We start from the raw sequence: 21,352 nt of genomic DNA on the forward strand, positions 1-21,352 counted from the left end.
ACAATATAACAAAAAATAAAGTTTAAGTCACTCTTTACCTTTGCGTTACAACATATTCTTAGTCCGACTGTCCATGCTTTTGTAAACCATTGATTTACATAGCTCAGACGTGTGCTGATTTATTTGCGTGATGTCAGACAACAGTGATATACGAATGCAAATCTGCACTAGAAAAGCGCTGTCATTTACGTCCACTGCCTTATTACTAATCATTTTTACCGTTCATATTATATCACTCAGAAAACATTGATATTGTACAATAAATGATCTAATCCGCTAGATATTAACAAAAATATACTAGCCAATTTATTTAATAGGTTGTTTTTGGAAGCGCATGAACAAAAACTATGAGTCATATTGAACTAATCTAATTAAGACTATACTTTGTTTTTGGCCTTTTATTTAGGAAATGTATAGATAATCATTAGAACTGAAGGACACAAATCTTACTAGAGGCCATTGTATTTTTCATCTCCCAGGTCATGCTGGGACATGTCCAGAGCCACTGTCTTCTCAGTTTTAGGTTAACCGCTATTGGAAAGGTAGTGTAGAAACGACGTTGGCGTTCGCGTCGTATTTATTGTATTTCTTTTTATATCCACGTTTTATAACATCGCAAAAGTTGCAAGAAAACTTCACGAATTTAACGATAAAGGGTTAAAGGTAAGTTTGTTTGCTTCCTTTTGGTTTCACTGCGTGATAATTTCGTTTGTTCTGTATTTCTCTTAACTACCCAAAATGGTTGTCAGTCCTCGCATTCGGATAAAATACTAGACTTACCACCCCGTTACATTTAATTTATTTGAAAGAAGCTGTCGGTTTCTGCTTGTATAATCAACATAAATGGAGAAAGGCCGATAGGATTGCTTTGTTGCATGTGAGACATTTTTAAAAAGTTTTACTTTTATTCATTATACAATTAAATAACATTTGACTAGATTAATTGTTAATAAAACATTTACCTCGGAATATCCTAAATATTAATTGGATGCCGTACTATGCACGTTTTCTATCACATTGCGGGTAATTCACTTGCGCCCTGACAGTGATTATTATTTGTCCCAGTGATAATCCAAACGTGTAATTTTTATGAAGAAGATAAAATCCACGCTTGTCTTATTTTTTTAGCAATGGCAGGATTTGATTTAGTTTAGGTTAGTATCGGACGCACTTAAAAGGAGTAGCAGAAATAGTTGAGTTGAGTACATGTCATTTATTTGTAGTGTATTTGGGTGTAGCGACGCCTTGTGTTTCTTTTATGAATGGCAATGTGGGAAAATTAGTCGTTTTCCGTTATAATCGTATTTCTAGTGTGAGAGTTACAGCCTGAGCAACGATCAGACCAAGTGATTTTGAAAATTTTCGTGTACCGTTCAGTGGTATTATCTGCTTCTTGTTCGATTTCAAAAGCGTTCATATTTTTCCCTCATTAAATGTTGTATTGTACCTTTTTAACATTCAGTGAGACGACTTAGCATAGTGCCAAACTAAGCTCTTCTGAATTTGTTCGTAATTAGTTCAGTGCTCTCTGAAGAGTAGGTAAAGTGCATTGATAATTGTAATGTATGAAGTGCCATCTGAGCTTTTATAGAGCACTCTAGACTTGGCTTAACCAACCAGCAATCCACTTCACTGCTCCAGGCCTGTATCTAAACTCAGGGTTCATCAGGTTAATGACATAATACACTTGCATTTAATTCTGCATAGTTTACTAAAAAGAACACGTAGTCTCTATCCGAGGGCAAGACAATCCTGAATGCTTTAGTTTTTCTGCCTTTGCTGCATGGTTTGTGCACCATGTTTTACTATTAATAATGCATTTTGTATCACCTTGTTTAACATAGGCTTGAGAGACAAGGGCTTCTGTTGAAATGCATATCTGAGGCCATTCTCTACAGTATATATTATTGTATGACTACTGTAGGAAACAAAGGGAAACTTGAGCAGTTCTTGGAGGCTGACAAAAAAAAAACACTGCCAAAAATCCCCTAATGGTGAGATGTTAATTTTGATCCTTTTTTAGTGTCACTCATAGTTATATGCAATTGTCAGACAAGTATATATTGCACTTTCCAGGTGCTTGATTTGACATGCTCATCTTCATAGCACTTTTCACGCAGGTAGTTGGAAGTCCTCAATAGATTTTAACCCTGTATTTGTATTGCAGTACAGCAGTCTCAATTGTAACCGACAGGTGGCGGCAACGTCCCGCTTTTTTGTTAATTTTTTTCTTCCTTTTCCTTGACTTTCGTGTAACCTACCGAGAGCATGAAACTTAGATTTGAACGTTTATCTCTTAAAAGATTACCCCTATTTTCCTAACTCTTCTGGTCTGAAAGTTTTCTCACTTTGCACCCAGGGGATCTGTCAATTTAAAGGTTCCTTTCACAGATCACAGTTTGCAATTGATTTACTTTGCTATGTACACAAGTCAGGTAGAACTCTTAGTATATTGCTGTGAATAAGACAAAACTACAGAATTTGAAACTAGGACCAGTTCTCTAACTGGGGTGCTATCTGCATGCAGTTTGTATCTTCTTCCTGCGTTCATGTGAGTTTCCTCTGAGTGTTGCAGTTTCCTCTCACAGTACAAAGACATACTGGCAGGTAAATTGGCTTCTAGGAAAATTGGCCCTGGTGTGTGTTTGTCTGTATGTATGTGTGCCCTGCGATGGACTGGTGGCATGTCCAGGGTGTACTCCGCCTTGCGCCCGTTGCTTGCTGACTCCCTTTCCCCTGTGACCCTGAATTGGAAACAACAGTTTCAAAATGGATGCATGGATTTTAATGCTGACCCACACATCCTGTGGTTGGAGATCTTTGGGCTGTACTATCTCTACTATACCATTACAATGGACTGATTGTGAAAGAATGCCACAAAGAAGCTTCAGAACACATTTCCTGCGGAAAAGGCATAATGTGTTTACAAAAATTATTGTGGCAAGCAAAGCATGCTAATGGGGTTAGAACCTCATAGAGAGAAGTAAGCACTCACTCACTGAAAACAACAAAATCCCTTCTATGAGAAGTGGAAGTGGAGAGAATGACACAGAGATGCATGAAAAACCAGTGATGAGTTTTCAGGGTGCTATGCACTCACTCAGAGCCTCTCACCTGTGACCTTGCACAGAGGTTGAACCCCAGAACGTCTTAAGAAGGTCTGTGATGCGAGGGTTTTGTATTGAAGCCTAGAAGAATTCATTTAAAAAGAACAGGTTGAAAGGTTTAATTGTTGAAATATTGAATATATATATTAGATTTTGTTTATATCCACACCTGAAGAAGGCTTCATAGCCAAAATGTTTCTTTTCTTCTCTTTTCAGCATGGAATAAAACTTTACTTGTTCCTTTGTACCCTACGCCTGCTGATGCAGTTACCTACTTGAAATATTGTATGAGTTGTATAACATAATATATAAAAAGCAGATGAAAAAGAACACGCATGGTGTATAGGAGGAAATTGGGCTTACCTTTTATTTTCACTTCCAAAACTTATTTTTGGGGAACCTAGTTAGTTGTATTCCGCTTGTCTGTGTCACTGCAGGCAGCAGGGAGGTGTCTAGAGCAGAGAAACTGAAGTTGGATGAAAGCTGTCATGTCAACTGCTCTTCCTCTGAAGGCCAAGCATTAAATTAATTTTATTCTCATTCAGAACCAGTGGGTCTAAGCTGCCAGCGTTTTGAGCCCTCCAAACTTAGTGCTGGTTTTAACTAGGGGCCCACAAGGAGGAACAGGGATGGATTAGTCTGCATTTCGTCTTGACATAACTTCTTTTGTGATTGCAGTTGCAGCCTGCTTTAAAAAAAAAAGTTATGAGAAGCAAAAAAATTGCCAGTGGAAAACAATTGCATGAAATCAATTGGTTTCTAATAAACAGCTTTAAGTAAGAAAAAAAAACTAAGGTTCAATTTTCATCCAAAGCTATTATTTGAGAGGGCTTTTTTAGAAAGGTATTACATTTCCTGAAGGACAAAGTGGCTGCTTTAAGAACTAAGTGAAATTAAAGCTTTACACATTAACGTCTACTCACCAAAATGGCTTTTCTTCAAATAAAGCTTGTTTTTATGATGACTGTTTTTTTTAATGCAGTCTCGGCTTGGCAAGTCCTTTGACGAATTAACGCATTACAGTGCTTTTTTGAGGAGAAATGCATCCATTTACTAACTGCTTTATCCAGTACAGGGTCGCAGGGGAGACGGAGCCTACCCTGGCAAGCAATGGGCACAAGGCAGATACCTCATGACACTAGTCTGAGAAGGGCCAGTTTTTTCAGAAGGCAGAGTTTTCCAGTATGCCTTTGGACTATGTGAGGATATCTTAGCTCATGGAGGAATCTCACCCAGACGTGAGAAGGACATAGGAACTCCAGGCATACGGAACCCCTGGTCTCGAATTAAACCCAATGGCCCCAGTGTTGCAAGGCAGGAATGCAGCAAAGCACTGTGCCACTGTGTCATCAGAAGAGCAATAACGCATATATTCTAAATAAAAGTAGTTAGCCATTTAGGAGATGTCTTTACCTGAAGCAGTTGGCAAAGATCAGGGAACTCAGTTGCTTGGAGCAGGACAGACTGTTGGTTTCCAGCCTCATTTGAAGGATGGAAAGGGATTACGCTGAATGACTTAATCTGTGCTACAGGCAGTGAGTGGCAGCTCTGTGACTTGTACCCCTCTGGTAACAGACCCCTCAAACGTGGTCTGTTTTGAAAATTGGGGATCCACTAGTGGATTAGGATGGGTGATCTAGCCTGACCTGTTTTTTTGTCCCTGTGTTGCTGTTCATAAACATCTTTGGCAGGGGTGGGTGAGATTTTTTCTTTTGATATATTTAGATTATGTGTACTCTAAATGTATAAGACTGATAGAAAATATTCTGAATATTAATAATGCTCTTTAAAAATACGTTTGTTACTTATGAAACAAACTTAAATGTGAAATACTTACATCTCCTCGTCAATGTAGGGGAAGCAACTAAAAAGTCCAACTAATCTAAGGATATATGGTTGAAAGTGTAGAACTGATCATAAGGGATGTTATAATTGTTTAAGGTGCTAGTAATGCCTTTAGATTTAGAATATGTATACAATTTGGTAACCATACTGTAGAAAAGTCTCAAATGTCTCTCAGTGCAGAGATGAGCAACCAGATCTGGGGCATAAAGACAACTATAACTTATAAGCTCAAAGATCTGAACCTCCTTAACCTTGAAAGACTGAGGTGACCAGATACAGGTATTCAGAATCCTCAAAGACACAGTCAACCCAACAGATTTCTTTGGAATGAACAGTGAAATGCAAACCGTATGGAGTATGGTTATGGAAGTGCATTTATAACTGAGAACAGGAGGCACTTAAAGGTTTGTGGGAGTGTGGAACAAACTGCCCAGCCATGTTGTTAAAGCCAGTGCCCTGGCGTTGTTCAAGAAATGACTGGTTGAGATCCTCAAATCGATTAACTATTAACTACCGAAAAGACAGGAGGGTGCAAATGGTCTCTCTTCTTAATGTTTCTCTAGCAATGTGTACAGCTGAAGACATATTGTGACCAGAGGGCTAAAGTAAAGCCTTTTATCATGTTTGTGGTGCTTTTGGATGCCTAGGTATTGCACAGGGAGGAATGTGAATTATCGGTTATTATGTGCTTGGTGATCAATATGAAGCTAGTGATTAAGTAGTTAGACAAATCTGGAAAGTGTCTGGAGAGAGAGGATCCATCCATCATCAGAAAGCCACTTATTCCTGGTAAGGGTGATGGCCACCAGTATGGAGGACAAGGTGGGATTGTACCCTGGATGGCAAGCAGGGCACACACACAAGTGCAGAAGCACATTACAGGGACACCAATTAACCTAGTCAAGTCACGAGTAGAGAACAGAGACCTAGCCTGGAATTACAAGAGTCCTGAAGGGCCCTGTTCAAAAAATGTTCATCAGGTGCCAAAAACCCATTGACTTTACATTAAGCAAACCTGCAACTTGGGCAAAGGAGACTGCATTGGGTCACTACGTTTGTTTCTGGCTTGAATTCCAAAGGAACAAAGCTCGGGCTCAGCTGGCAGAGGGACTCTTTACAAGATGTTATTATTGACAGACTGATGATACACACACAAAGACCAAATTTTGTGCTGTGTTGACCTTTTGAAAGACAAAGCTGTTAAAATGGCATCCAATCTTAAAGATGTGTTTCATTTGGAGGTTTCTTTCCTGCAGAGGGGAGGGTGGAAAAAAATGATAAATTTGTCCATTTGTCTTTAAAGCCTTGAAACTTGACTATGGACATTCTGATTCTTATTGTTTGTAAAATTAAGATTAAAAACAAATACAAATGCCTTTTAATGATGGGGGGACAGCCACATCAATTTTCTCTGTAACAACAGATCTCTTTTAGCTGAATCTTCTTTTGGAAGTGAAGAATTGGAAAGCCAGTGATTATTTCTGAATGGAGGATCAGAGTTCTCAGCACTCTGGTAGTCATGCTCTGTTTTGTTGTTCATTAGTCAAACGTCCTTGGAGTTAGGGTCTAGATATTCTGTGCATGCCCTGTGAAAGTTGTTCCCTTAAATGTCTAATTTAGCCATAATATTTATAGTAAAAACCCTGCAGTGAATTGAAGTCTGTCCACTCTAGTTTTTCTCTCCCTACAAGGAAACATGTTAGGTCCTGGGACCTCAAGGCTGAATACAGTGTAGTCTGAAGGGAGATGAAGATAAACGCACTAACCTTGAAATCTACATGTGATTTCACTACATAAGCAATTGGCGGACATGAAAGGTCTATGCAGGCTGAGAAAAGCTGCGTTTTGATTTTAAGTGCACATCAGAGAGATCGGTGACTAATTAAGCAGTATCAAAACCTTTCATTTTTCATATTTCAACAGGAAGTGGAAGTGCAAATGCTGTTTTTGTTTTCCATTGGCTGCATTCATCCATTCATCTGTCCGTTTTCTAAGTGCTTCATCCCATTCTGGGTTGCAGGGAAGCAGGAGCCTATCCCGGCAAGCAAAAGGAACAAGGCAGGATACACTCTGGACAGCACTCCAGTCACACACACACACACAGACACACACACTAGCAGCCGGGCCACTTTTTGTCCCCAGAAATCAATTACCCTACCACTAATCCTTTAGGCTCTTGGAGGGAATGCACACGAACACAAAGAGAACATACAAACTCCACACAGATAGCTCCCCAGGTCCAGAATTAAACCCAGGGCCCTAGCGCTGCAAGGCAGCACTGTGCCACACTGCATAAGTTGGGTTTTTGTTAATTCATAACAGTTAAGTCATTGTGAATCTTAAAGAAAAGTCCTTATTTTTGATGACACTATATGTTGTAACGTGGTCAGTATAAAAAATCTGCAGCTGAGTTTTGTTTCATCCTTTTTTTTCTGTAAAAGTTATCTCAAGCAATTAATTCTTGTTCATTTAATGATCGAGTGGAGAGCTGCATCAGCTGTGTTGGATGCAAAGGAACAAGTGAGGATTCATTCATTTCACTCTGAAAAATAGAAAGAGGAAATATGGTGTTTCAGGTGTTTCAGCTTTCTTCCTCCTTCAGCAGCTTAAACATACATCTTCTTTCTACTTCTCAGCATGGAAGTAATCTTTACATGTTTCTTAACAGTGGTCTTAGTTTAAAACGTCACTTGTTATAGATCATGAGGTGTCCAGTGCAGTGAAGGTGCTGAGTCTTGAACATCTGATGACTTCCACTTTTACTAGTTTTTGTAACAATACTATAACTTCCTGCGATCTCATTGAAAAAGCTTAAAGGTGGGTGAAATGCCTTATATTCTGCTTAGGAAGACAATGCCATAGTCTGCAGCACAAAGATATATTATGACCTGGAGCTATTAATCATGGTGCTCAAGATATCACATCAGTGTGGAAATGACCGAGTTCCTTACTGCTGGGGCAGTGTGTTTCTTTTGTATTCTAAGACCTTAAGTGTTCTGAAATGGAATGACTTCAAACACTGGATTTGGAATGCAGCATTTACATTCTGAATGCACAAGCCTGTTTCTTTGTGGAATTCCGAATACTGATGATAAGTAAATGGGAGGTGCTGTGTACTCACTGTCATGTTAACCTATTGACTGTAACACTGTGACAATGCACAACCCGCAACACTCGAGTAGGCCCATTATTTTGCAGTCTCTGCCCACGTCTATAATTGTGTTCTTTCTATGTCATTCCATAGCTCATTTTGTCTCTTACCTTGCTTGAGAAGAAAGGCAGTTTTAGTGGGAGTGATTGTGTGCCTATAGGCATTACTTGAGTTAATGCAAAGTCGATTCTCTCTTTCAAATGGGATTGGGTCAGGACTTGATTTTAAAATCCTAAAATGCATTACCAGTTAACCGATGTTGACAGTGTTTAAGGAAAGTGATTAAAGGTCCTTTTCATAATTGGTAGATAGCTATGTCCCAAAGGAGTATGAATGTATACAGCAGAGTGAAAAATCATGCAGCAAGCAAAAGCCCTCATATTTAGAATTTAATTTATGCTTCCAATAACCCTACATTAGGTCTGTTTTTGCCACTGTGCTAAAGGGGTTCGCAGTGTAAAATTCATTTAACATCACAAACCACACATGGCTGTCTGCATCTTGTCGGCTTAGACAATTTTTTAAATGTGCTGGCTGCTTCATATTTTATTGTTTGCTTTCAAGACGTATTCTTTTTTATTGTTATAAATGCTTAAGGAAAAATGAGACAGAAATATGCCTTTTATTACTTCATAAGTCTTCGCAGAATTGCAAAATGCCATTGCTGCCTTTTAGTGGAGTCTCTGATGTTTCCATTTTACTGTCATGAACGTAATTGCACTAACCGAACACAAAAAATGATTTCCTGTAAAAGAGAAATTAAAACACTGTGAATTTAGGTAAACAGTGTTCAGGGGGGCTTGATTCAGGGCAGGGAAAGGAAAACCAAAGTCATTTGGGCTGCAGTTGATAGGAGTTGTCACATCTGTTTACCCCCCAGTCTCTCAGCTCCTTATTGTGGCAAGAGTGTTTTTTTTAGTGTGTTTTTCTGTTAGTTTATTTAAGAGATCAAAATCTATGTTTGGGTGAGCAGACCCTGTCTGAAGAGCTCAAAAAAGGAGTGAGTCACAGCTCCCAGTCCTGCTCAAAATGTCAACCTAGGGGCTCTGACCTTTGGCACACATACATTGCCGCAGCTCCAAGAGCCAGAATGAATAGCAGGTTTGCGGAAACCCTCGTCACATTGTATTCAACACACCCAGACTGCATGGACAAGGGAGCCAGTTCCAGACTGTCGTACTACATGGATTCTTTCTAGGATGGTGGGTTTTCCACTTTTGGAGCCATGATCTAGACTCTGGTACATGAAACATGCTCGTCAGATTTGCAGATTACACAAAGTAGGTTGAGCTGCAATAAAAAAGGCTAATAAAATATTTGGATATATTTTTAAATGTTAAATCATGGGAAGTCATGTCAAAATCATACAAATATAGTTCAGTTGGCGTTTGTGCCCTGTTTTGTTCAACGTGCACAAGAAATAAACTACTATAGTGAGAGTCAAAGAAGAGCAACCAGACTACTTCTTGGTCTGAAGGGAATGTCATACTCCTAAGGAGACTGAATTGTTTTTGCCTGGAACAGAGAAGACTATGTGGGGGTTTAATTCAGGTATATAAAATCCTGAAAGGCAGTGGCAACATCTTCTCTGGGGACTTTTAGGTCTGCAGGAGCACAAGGTCCCAGAGACATAAGTAGAAATTAAGCTGAATACTATTCCAAACAGAAAATGCTTAGGATTATTGGAACCAATTCTGTAGTCATGCATTTGATTTAAACTGAGTCAGTATTAACAACCAAATAAGCAAAACTGTCTGAATGGCATCTTCTCATTTGCAACCTTTGTTATAGTATTTTAAGTATATACATACTGTAAGAATGAAGTATGTTTCACTGTGTATTGTTTATTTTTAAGCTGTCTCAACAGATTCATAAACTATTTGAAATCCCAAGATTATGTAAACAATCATGCATGTCTCCTGATCACTGTTTCCACTCCTGTTTCAGCAAGTGTTAAGTGTAATGTAAATATTCTGGGGTGGGTATAAGTATTCATGTCAATTTAAGTTTGTAAAAATGATTATCTTTGAATTCCACAAGCATTACTTTGAAGGAGTGAAGGCTGCATAAACAGAAGGTAGACTCAAAGGAGAATATAAGTGTTTTGAGTGTGATGAAAGGCGGGAGATGAAGTTCTTTTTTCATTTGGATGGATGGAACAGCTATCCACAAGGGCAGCTGAATGAAGAAACAAAACTGAATGTGAAATAATATTAATGAAAATAATGTGAAATAAAGTTCAGTGTTTTGTGATCTCTGTAAGAGTTTAAAAATTTAGTCATTGCATTAAGTTTTAATTTAGAGCTTGATGTCAGACTGTGTTTAAGCTAATGAGCACGATCTGTCCTCCTTGCATGCTGAGCTGTGCAGTTTTAATACAACCTGAGACTGATGGCTGTCACAGAACTGCAGCTTTAGTGAGAAGCTTTCTAATTAAATCTGCAATCGTCAGCTTAGTTTTTATCCTTTAAATAATTAAGCTAATGTAGAATAAATGTATTTGATTAAAACCCCCTTGACAAAAGTGAAGGGGGGTTTAAAATTAATTGGTGGTGAAGACAGACATTAAGATGTCTTCATTTGCATTTAACTCTCTCCTCCTAACCCTACCTTTGACAAGACCTCTGCTGTCTTGAGTGTCAGAATTTCCAAAACAGAAAGAAACATGCCATCATCTTTTGTCAGCTGGTAATGGAATCCACTGTGGGACAGAGGAGCGTGTTTCAAATTCATAGGTATTTGTGGTTTTGCTTTCATTTTGAAAAAGAAGTATTTACAAACTGTCTGCAGTTTGAATGGTGAAATAACTGGATTTCAGGAACTGTTGCAATTTCTCAACCACCCTTTCCATTAGGGTGATGGATTTCTGTCAGCCAGCACATTTCCAGCAGAGACACTGTGCTGTGCGTTGGCAGAGGGTGCAGCTGTCTTATTAACATTCAGCGTAGGTAGATTGGAAATGATTCAGTAGGACTTTCACTACCTTCTGTAAGACAAAAACTGCAACAGTCATCCACTGCTATCCTGCCTGAGGTCCACAGTCAAACTGCTTTCTTTGAGGTGCATATAAATATAACTATGGTATAGATGTTGAAAAATGTGATTTGGCTTCCAATAATTCTTAAAGTACTTTTATTAATAGTGGTCTGAGTTTTATCACACATGCCTCTGTGTCTTATGGTTACTGTATTTCATTTTGCTTTCCTCCTTGACATTGGTCAGTGAGAACAAACCATGTATAAACCTTACTTCCGTTACTATACTGCGCCCCCCCCCCCCCCCAAAAGAACTGTTGTTCCTTAAAAAACTATTCTTGGACACTAATCTTTACAGCAACATATCATTCCCTTGTTTTTTTTCCTTCATCTTTTGAAACTTTTTTTCTTTTAAGCACCTTCAGAAGATGTTGCCCTGAGTTTAAACAGCAGCCCAGGCTCAGTCTGCTGTTGTCACAGTTGGTATAGCATTATTTTAAAGAGATTATCTTGGCGAAATCCACCCCCTCCCTGCACTGTCCGTGTTTTGTGTGCAGAGTATTCTGTCGGAGGTGCCACTGACTCTTGCTGTGCCACCAGGACTTTGTTCACAAGAACACCCGCTTAGTTCCTTCTGTCTCTGATCCCTGATGCTCTTTGTATAGTCCCATGTTTTCAATTCTTTCTTGACAGCTGGCATTAGAATCTGTCAACAGAATCCTTAGATGTGCAGAAGGAGTTGTTGTGATTTTCTTTACATTATTTTCAGACCAGTCAATGAAGCGTGTACTAGTAGTAGTCTTTCAGCATATGAATAAAAGAAAAACATGCTTGTGTGGCAGAGAGCACCATTTCTCTGACAGCCCTGGGGTGAGAATGAGCACAACTAAAAATAACTTTTTCAGGGCTGATTTATATTTATTACTCGATTTCGCGCCACTTGGGCTTCGTGCTTCGGAAGATGTCATTGTGTCATGAAAAAGGCTGCTGTTACACCTGTTTATACAACATTGAAACACTTTCTGTATCAGAATGGGTAAAACCTGTGCTTTTGTTTAGATCATTCTGTTGATGTTGCCTTTTTTTTGTCTAAAACTGTTCTTGAGGTGGTTATGATGGACTCAGCACTTCACACAGGTCAGGCTTGTCTGCACAGGCTTTCAAAGTGTAAGTTTTTAGATATTATATCACATCTGAAAGAAAAGAGAATGCTCTCAAGAAGAATGGATGAAAACATTGTAAGCTTTGATATTTTTTCTTACAAGGCTTTATTGTGGCTTCATTGTTAATGTCTAATGTATAGTACATGCGCACACACACCTGACAAAGCTTCACAGCTGTTTCTTCTTTCATTCTGGTTCTTGGAGAAGGAAACTCTCCTTGTTCCTTTGCGATTCGCTTGCTGACAGTTTTCTACTACACTCTAGCGTCCACGTAGAGTTTGCCTGTCTTCTGTCGATCTACAAACCGTACTTTGCTCAACGTTTATTTTTTATTGTGTACAAAGACGCATGTAAGATGACAGAGATGGACAGGCATCCTGCCCATGGTGTACCCTGCCTTATCCCAGCAAGCAACGGGCAAAGGTTCCATCACCTCACGATCCTGAATTGGATGAAGAGGTGGGGAAAGGTGTATTTCACAATTATCATACATTATTAGTAATGAGGTGTAGGTTCAGGTGATTTGAGAAGATAATTTTTAAACTTATTCCCAGCTACCAGCTGACTGGTACATGGAGATGGTACTTTAAGCACTGACAACCAATATGTATTTGGAAGAGGATAGATTCAAAATGTGCATTCAGAAAAAAGAAAATTCATTGTATTTGTCACAACTGAGTGTTTGTTCATGTCTTAAGTGAAGCTTTTAGGTGGAGAATGGTTAATGCTGAAACTGTATAACAGGAATTTAATGTGTAGCACAAAACATAAGCTTGCCAAATGATGAATCACTTATTTGGTGATTCTGTGATTCTGTAAGTAGTGTTTTAATCAGCTGAAACCTCTGCCCGTGTTCCTGGCAGTGGGAAAACTTGTAATTTTTTCTTCTCAACCTACTCATGCTTTTCTTTCTAGTGAGTCAACCCATGTAATACATACAGTGCAGAATACTGAATAGAGGAAGAGGCCTGTGTAGCTGCCAGTGTTTGAGAGTGGGAGTTTTTAATTGGAGGAAAACCACAAATCCTGTTGGGTCTTTTTCTGTAGCTCACAACGTGCAAGGAAATCTCTTTTGGAAGTTAATATTTAATATTAGAACATTGTCTGTTGGACTTGTAGAGATCTCATTCTCTCCGTACCTTGTTTACCTGTGGTCTGATTCTCACCGTGCTAAATCTGCCTTTGGAAGGTCCCCCTTGCCTGGCAGTGTGGTGTTGGAGGTTCATGTACTGTACATGAAGCCCCTGTTTTAGTATGACCCTCTTTGCTGTAACCTTTAAAAAAGCTGTCACAATGAACGGTGCAGAATTACAAAAGTGGGACTGAAGGAACTTTTACGCTAGGACCAACCCTAGCGTAAAAATCTTTCAACTCCGACTTGGCCCGTAACCAATTTTCCCTCCCCCACAGGATTCCCATGTAAACCTTTTAAATGAGAGGAGAAGGGCTGTTTACCTGCTTTTCCCTTTGTAACCAACTGGAGGGCACCCTTCTCCCTTTAACCCTATGGAAAATATAACCTTTTCCCCGGTGTAACCACATATCCAAAACTAGTCTTTCCTCACAGCTACCTGATAAGACTCTTGTATCTGTGCTCTGAACCTTTCTTTAGAAGCTATAGAGGTATAAATGATTGAACACAGATGCAGCAGCTCTTGCTCTTTTTAGGGTGAACGTGTGGTCATTTTTGCTCTCTGACTGGTCACTAAGGCACACACCCACAGTGCAAATCTATACAGGTGGCTTAGAGAAACAGTTGCTCCATTATAGAGAACGAACTCTTTAAATATGTGCTGTTCAGAGAAAAACTCTCTTAAATATGTGCTATAAAAGTAATTTCGGCTTCATTTTTCTTTTTAAAATGATCCGTTGGAAATTTCTGTCCTGAAGGTATTCTGCCCTTGGCAATGTCAATACTGTCTGAAGCAAAGATCTGCTAACCTCCTCTTCCAGTGCTAGTGTTTTCTAGCCAAATAAAATGACTTTGTACATTTCACATTAGGATGACAGTTCGTTCTGTTGTTCATCAAGAATCGCATAGCTAAACCAAAGTTTAAGTAAATGTAAAGGAAACAAAGACAATATTGCAAAATACAAAGTCTGGGGGAAATGGGGAGGAAAAACAAAATATGAAGGTCAAGATTGGGGGAGAAAAAAGTGTTATTCCCAAACACGTGGATTTTATGTCAAGCAAGATAATTATTGAATCTCTCCCTCCATTTGATTCAAATGTATCTTTCAGTTTGGAAAATCTGGCATTTGAATTCTTTTAGCAATAACAACTTTCTTAGATCGCTGCTCCTCAACAGCAGTGCGACACCTAAAAAGTCAAAAGGTGGCATTAGAAATCAGACCCTTAAAATTCCCCTCCAATGCAGCTGAATGAGTGATTCACAGTTAAACAGGGTCTTCAGCACATTGCTGCACAATAGGACGCAGAGAGCTGTTCATGGCACAGTCACCCCTCTCCCCCTCTTATTCAGCAATGCAGCATTTTACAACATCTGAGACATAAATTACATCTCTATTGAATCAATTATTTTGTACCCTTACAGAATGCTCCTTAGACTCACAAGTGCAGGAGGCACACGGTCTTGGAAGAAAAGCACAATAGGAAATCTGCCTCCGAAAGCACTTCTTTAACAGTACACAAGCAGCTGGTATTATAGAAATGAATCGATTCCACCCACTGTTACTCATGACACTTCAGATGACAAACAAAACTTTCCCTGACGTATTTGATTTATTATTCCTTTTAAGCATGCAGCTACACTTTCCTTAGTTCTGTCCCTCTTTGACGTCTTAAGTAATTGCCTGTGACAGGGTTAACGTTAGACAGAAGCAACCGGCACCTCGGTGATCCTTGGGGTCATGAACGGGGAAGGGGGGCCCATTTGTTTTGTGTGTGGTTTAGCAGCCTGAAGCTGCGCAGGCGTGAGTGACCACAAGCAGTGGGGTATCTCTGACCTGCCAGAGTTATGGGGTACTGTTTGCGATGAGCAGCAACTTCATGGGAGAGGGGAGGGGAGATGCTCGCTATATTCTCTGCATAGTAAATGGCTTTTGTCCTGCAGTGGGCATCCTGTCTCTTCCCCGCACTCATTGAAGGCGAGAGAAAGCTGCCCCAGTGTGATACTCAAGCCGCTCGACATTTTGCCGAGTCAGATGTCTAACCAAATGTGAACTGAGGACCCCCTATAAAGAGGGGCCATCTGTCAGTAGGGGTTGTTGTGGACGGCATGCTTTGTGTTACTCGTATAAATTATATTATATTGGAAAGTTGTCCAAGTAGCATTTCGATTCCTTTCAACTCTGCGTTTCGGGTGGACTTCAGGAGGTTGTTTGCCTCCCTCCTGCCCTCACTGCCCTGATGGCACTTTCAGGGAGTCATAGGATTTCCAAGGGAGGGAAATTGAAACACCTTAAAAGCCTCAGCCAATACATCAAAGCCATTTGTTCCATCAAAGTTCATTTCTTTGTCTCTAAACCCATGCGGCCCACAGCAAGGCTCTCTGAAGCCTTTAGGAGAGGTAAACAGACTAGTACAACAGAATAAGTAACCCAAATTCAGTGTCCTTTCTCCAACACCTTCATATTTGAGAAATAGCTCAGCAGAAATTTGGAGACTCAAGTGACATTTTAACGAAGTGGGATGTGCCAATCTTGCCTTATAAAGTTGTACTTAAAAAAGAGTGCAGTAATTTTAAGCACCATTAAACTGGGCCTTTTTTAGCTACTTAAATCTACTCCTCTAAAGTCACTGCCTCATATAATGGCCAACATGCTGTGTACACAGGACCAGGCAACTAAAGAGGCACCTGAAGATTAGATCAGCAGCTAGTTTTAAGCTCTTGTGCTGTCATTTGATTCTTAAAGGGCTGTGTTGTCAGGGCTATTGTACTGATATTGTCAAGATGCATTCTTGATTGCTCTTTTCTCATGTTGCCGTTAACAGGCACCCATTTTATGCCAGCTGGCTGGGGAATCATAAGTGACTTGTGCCAGTCTCTGTTCCCACTGCTTTTTGCTATGCCAGGATAGCAAGACAGTGCATTTTCGAATCCCCAGTAAGCCACTATTGTATTCAAGTTTCTATCCCATATGGTGTACTGTTGTTTCCTTCGATATGCAGGTCACTACGTTCTCTGCAGTTCTCCTCACCTGGCACTGCCTTACTCCTGTTGCAAGGATTTCTTCCTGAGAACAATAATATTATTTTGCCTTCTCTCCCCAGGCTGTCCTCAGTATCGACCTGCAGACACACACGGAACCCTCCCACAAGAACAGTGAGTGTTAAATTTGTTTTTGCTTTCCAAACTCGTCTTGTACAAAAAGGTTGTTATAGTGCTGACACAAACTGGGCGCAATTTTTTACAAGCCTTTCTTAGTACATATAAAAAGAGAAGCTGTCTCCATCTCTTTTTCATTAACCAATGACTGCACGCTACACATTGTGCCTTTTGTACCGAGAGACAATGAAAGTTTTTGTTACAAGCAAAGAATGATGTGTATTGTTTTCAGGGTATATCTACAGAGCATGGATTATGTGTCAGAGAATGTTTCTTTTGTTGTGATGCGTTTTGTGGGATGTGGAATGGAAGAGGATATGTTTGGGCTGCGATTTTGAGCGTTGTAATTTAGAGCAGTCTGCGTTATCATGCCAGAAAAGGGCATCAGCCTTTGGTAATTTTCTTACAATTTAAAATTATAAGAAAATCTTATAGGAAGGAGGGGGAATAAGGAAATATGTTTTTAAATGCCCTGTGGCTTCATAACAAAACAAAAAAGTTCTTAAGATTTAAAAAAGGAAAGTATGGTTTAGTGTACAAAGTTTCAGAAGTCGGTGGAAGCATATCCCTATGTGACAGCCTAAATTCTGAAATTGAACAAGAAAGCAGCCCTGTTTTATTTCTGGCTGAAGAATACCTAAACGAGTAACATCATGAAGGGGAGGACACCCCACCTCACCTATCAGGACAAAGATTCAGTTAGGCTGCAGAAGAATTCAGAGCCTCTGCTGAGCTATGACAGTTCGCGTAACATAGCTACAGAACTGGCCAGCGAAGTGCTTCAGGGAACAGAGACTGAATCCAGAGCAAATAGTGAAGCTGCCTCCTCTCCGAGACATTGGAGATCTCCAACCAGGCCAGCCTTCATGAAAGCCGCAGATGGCTCTGTAAAGCCTGCCACAAGGTTTGGCATGTATGGAGTTTGGCCAAAAGAAATCCAAACAAGTCAAAAGCCTGCAAAAATAAATTTATTATTGACAACACAGTCCCAGAGGCAAAAGCTACAAGTCTTTGGCGTTTAAACAAAGAAAACCAGCCAACAATTATTTCATCCTCATAAAATACCCTTCTTTACTTAAAGGGTGAAACAGTCTTTGTCTGAGCCTTTACTCTTAGCAATAACCAGGAATAATATCCTTACATTTGCTCCCTTTGGCGGGCCTGTAAGAGTCTCCTGCTGTGTTTCCACTTGGCTGGGCTGAAGTCGGGCTCAGTCCTTCTCAGTGATCAAAGAGCTGCTGTTCAGACCCATGACCTTTTTGAACACAAGGCTGACACACAATAGCATAAATTTGTTGAGTTTTTTTAACAGGCTCTTATGGTTTGTTTGTTTTTTAAACAAGGCATACTAGTCCTAATGTGTGGATCATTTTTCCTACTTGATGATATGCACTTGGTAAATGTTTTTCTAAATCTTTTATTTCAATTGCATATACCAGAATGTGAAAGACTTAATAAGAACACTTATCTTCCTCCTTTACTTTTTGTGTTCATTCTAACTGAAACCTGTTTTAAAACATGAAGGCTCTTGCAAAGTATAGAGACACCTTCATGGAGTAATGAAGCTTCATCATATTACATGAAATTTCTCAAAAATCCACTAAAGGTTTCTACAGTGTTGTAGGATAGAGCAGGAAATGTTATCAAAATGACATAAACTTTTCAAGCACAGTAAGTGCCAAAATTCATAGACAGGGGTAAAGAAATGTCATTTGAAACAGCACATTAGGCTTGGATAAAGATCTATAAAACCAGGGTGAAAACAGGGACAGTATCGCTTCTAGATAAACTTAAGACACCAGAGAATCAGTATAGTCCAGGACTTTGTGTGTACTGCTCCTCTGCTTGTGTGTGTAAAGCAACTGGAACATCAGCAGTGACAAATCCAGTGAGTATATATAGTCATTACCTTGCAGAACTCTTTGTGAAGCTGCAGTGTTGAGTTTTTGGCACATCAGGGGAGCAGGGACTGCCTATCTTCTGAACCAGGAGTTATTTTTTATTTAGCGTTTTGTCTGGGGATGTGAATTCATCAGGAATGCTGCACCTGAAAGGGGACATTCCCCATCAGCAAGTTTGTGTTCAGTCTCTAGATGCAGGCACATCTGCAGTAAGCCCTTCTGGCCAGAAGGGGTCTCTGTATCTCCTCACCTTTATTTGACAGACCTAGGCTATGCACTGTATACACTGATCATGTTATTGGGATGTCCTTTATTATGGATTAGCCAGGATATGTACGGCAGTAGAGACCTGCAATATGTACCGTGTATTAGAGACAGGATGGGTGACAATAAGAAGACTGAAATATTTCTCATTCAAGGTGGTGAACTGATAACTAACAAGTTGCTTGCAATTTGGATCTGCTTTGCTTCTGCTTTGGAAGAAGTTAACCACTGGTAGATGAAAACTTTCTTCATATGCAGTCATGATATAGAGCTCTCTGGACGGCAGGTGTTTCCATTACATTAAAATCTGCACAAAGGTACATGGAAAAACCCTCATAGGAAGTAGCCAGGGTTCAAGCATCTACTCTAGGTGCTCTGAATATAGGGCCCTAAGAGTTTAGACTGATGGCAATAATGCCACACACAGACATGGCAAATCTGAGGCAGTAAAGGAATCTCCTGAAGCAATATGATCAATCGTTGCACAAGTGGGTCTACTTGAGCAAGAAGAAAACCTGACCTACACATAAAGCTGTAATTATTTATCATTCTGTAAGATGTTTATCTTCATACCCAATATGCGCTCCCTCCAGTAATTTTTTAATCAAAAGCTTCCACAAACATTTCTTTTTCCAAGGCCTGTGTGGTGTTTATCATAATAATGCAAATATAGTATAAACAGGATTAACCAATCTAAGCCTTTAGTTTTGTCATAGAAATTAGTTTTTGTCTGTGGCTGTGCAAGAGATGTCATCATTGGCATTTTCCCTAGGTCAGCATTAGCCCCAGAGTACTTGTTGTTATGAGCATTATATATTAAAATTTCAAACTGTGTAGATGTGATTGTTTTAATAAAATCAAAAGATAAGCAATCTGGAGAAAATAAGGTGCCATGCATCACTGATGTGTGTTTTAATGTGCCTGTGCTTTGTGAAAACTTAAGGGTGGAAATCTATGACTATCCTTCCTAGTACCAGCTGTGCAGCTAATTGTTTTGCTTAATCTCATTGTTGATTGGGCTGGCTTTCAATTTTGTGTGACGGTTGAAGGATTGTACCGCATTCGCTTTTTGTAACAGTTATCAGTGACTTTCTGTCCTCATTATGTACTGTATTTTACTTTGCATGCAATCAAAAAACAACAGCCAATTCTTTCTCTATGCGCAATATCTAATATGGCAGAGAAATATAATGCAGCTAATTATGCCTGGTGGAATGACAGTTCTCCTTTGAGAATTGGAGCTGCTCCACACAATGGCTGATGGATCCAGAGTGACCCCTGTGGTTTCCCCAGTGAATGAGTACTTTTCAGGGCAGCCTTTAATAAGTTTCATCCCAGTCTGCCCCCTGCCCCCGACATTGTGCAGTGTCACTTCTGCTATGGTTAAAGTCTAGCAGGTGGTTTTTAAACGTGTCATTATGGTGTAGCAAAATTCAGCGTAGCCAAGCTTGCACATGTATCAGTAGGTTCACCGCCTATGAGTAACAACATTTGTAAATTGAAACTTTTTTTCTTGTTTTTGGTACTCAGCTATGTTTTGCTACTTGTGTGTATTTAAACTCTGGTTCTGGCTTCTTCCTGTTTCTTGGATGAATTTTCAATACCATTTCAACCAGTGAAGTTAATGTCATGCAATGTTTTGGCACAAAGACATTCTTCATCAGGCCTCATCACTAACGATGTGACATCAGACAGCACAAAAGGACTGTTGAGTGACATCTCTTTTCTGGGTCACGTATTTCATGTGGACGTTGCAAGTCAGTGGAGAAGGGCCAGTGCGCTTTTATTTCAGTGCGCTGAAAATAAACTTAAAACTCAGGTATGCCACTGTTATGTCTATGTGTAAATATAAAAAATGAGTTTCCAATAAACAAATATTACATTATGTTCTAAACACAGTTGCTAAACATTTGCCAACAAACATTGTTTTGAAGACATGCAATCAAATATACTTCTTTGATGCAATCAAATATTTTGACTTGTCTTGATATCTAATGTAGAACAGTAAACCAACAGATACAGGGTTACATAATAAGAATTGTTGGTGCTTTAGAAAAATAATTGTAATTAAAAAATCAAATCCTAGCTGTCGATTATAAGGTTGTTGTAGGTATGAAAAAAGTTAACTACAGACGCTTATCCTTTTTAAATGATGCTTTTAGGACTGGCTGTTCCTGATTTTTCCATATACCTCATGCTGCTTACCAAATGAAACTGCCTTAGACTATTCCTGTATTATATTCTATGAAAAGTACCTCCAGCACTTTGAATGCAAAGCTTTTATCACTGCAGTACACTATTAGATTGACGTGCATGGTGTTTTGTGACGGAAAATCTCAATCCACTCTAAAGATTTTAAACATCTAGAGCATGAGAGCATTAGCAATAATAATAAAAAAGTACATGTACTGTAGTTCAGACTGCAGTAGGTTAGCTGAAGTAAGTGCTCTAATTTGTCTCTTCTTTTGCCTGCAGGTAAGACTGTTTTGTAGAAGTGCTCATACTGAAAAACAGCGAGGGAATTGCAGACCCTAGGAGAAAACGGAGCGTGCGAGTCAGGAAGTGACTAACACAGCTCTGTCTGCTGTCGAAAGGAGGGAATTTAATTGGGAAACCCCAGCCCGTTCAGTTCCTAAGATCCTGGGCTGTTGGCTGCT

At 39.5% G+C, this 21,352-nt stretch overlaps 1 long non-coding RNA gene across 1 annotated transcript in view; it reads left to right on the top strand.

Annotated features, from left to right (window-relative positions):
- The first annotated feature begins 311 nt into the window (after positions 1 to 311).
- The window catches only part of LOC148658990 (uncharacterized), a 160,336-nt gene continuing 139,295 nt past the window's right edge, over positions 312 to 21,352 (top strand). Inside the window, exons 1-2 of the long non-coding RNA XR_015940280.1 lie at positions 312 to 663; positions 16,476 to 16,527. This is a non-coding gene — a long non-coding RNA (uncharacterized LOC148658990). The remainder of the gene's footprint in view (positions 664 to 16,475; positions 16,528 to 21,352) is intronic.

Source organism: Lepisosteus platostomus, chromosome 7 (genome assembly GCF_059453375.1).
Source record: "Lepisosteus platostomus isolate fLepPlt1 chromosome 7, fLepPlt1.hap1, whole genome shotgun sequence".
Classification (NCBI taxonomy): domain Eukaryota; kingdom Metazoa; phylum Chordata; class Actinopteri; order Semionotiformes; family Lepisosteidae; genus Lepisosteus; species Lepisosteus platostomus.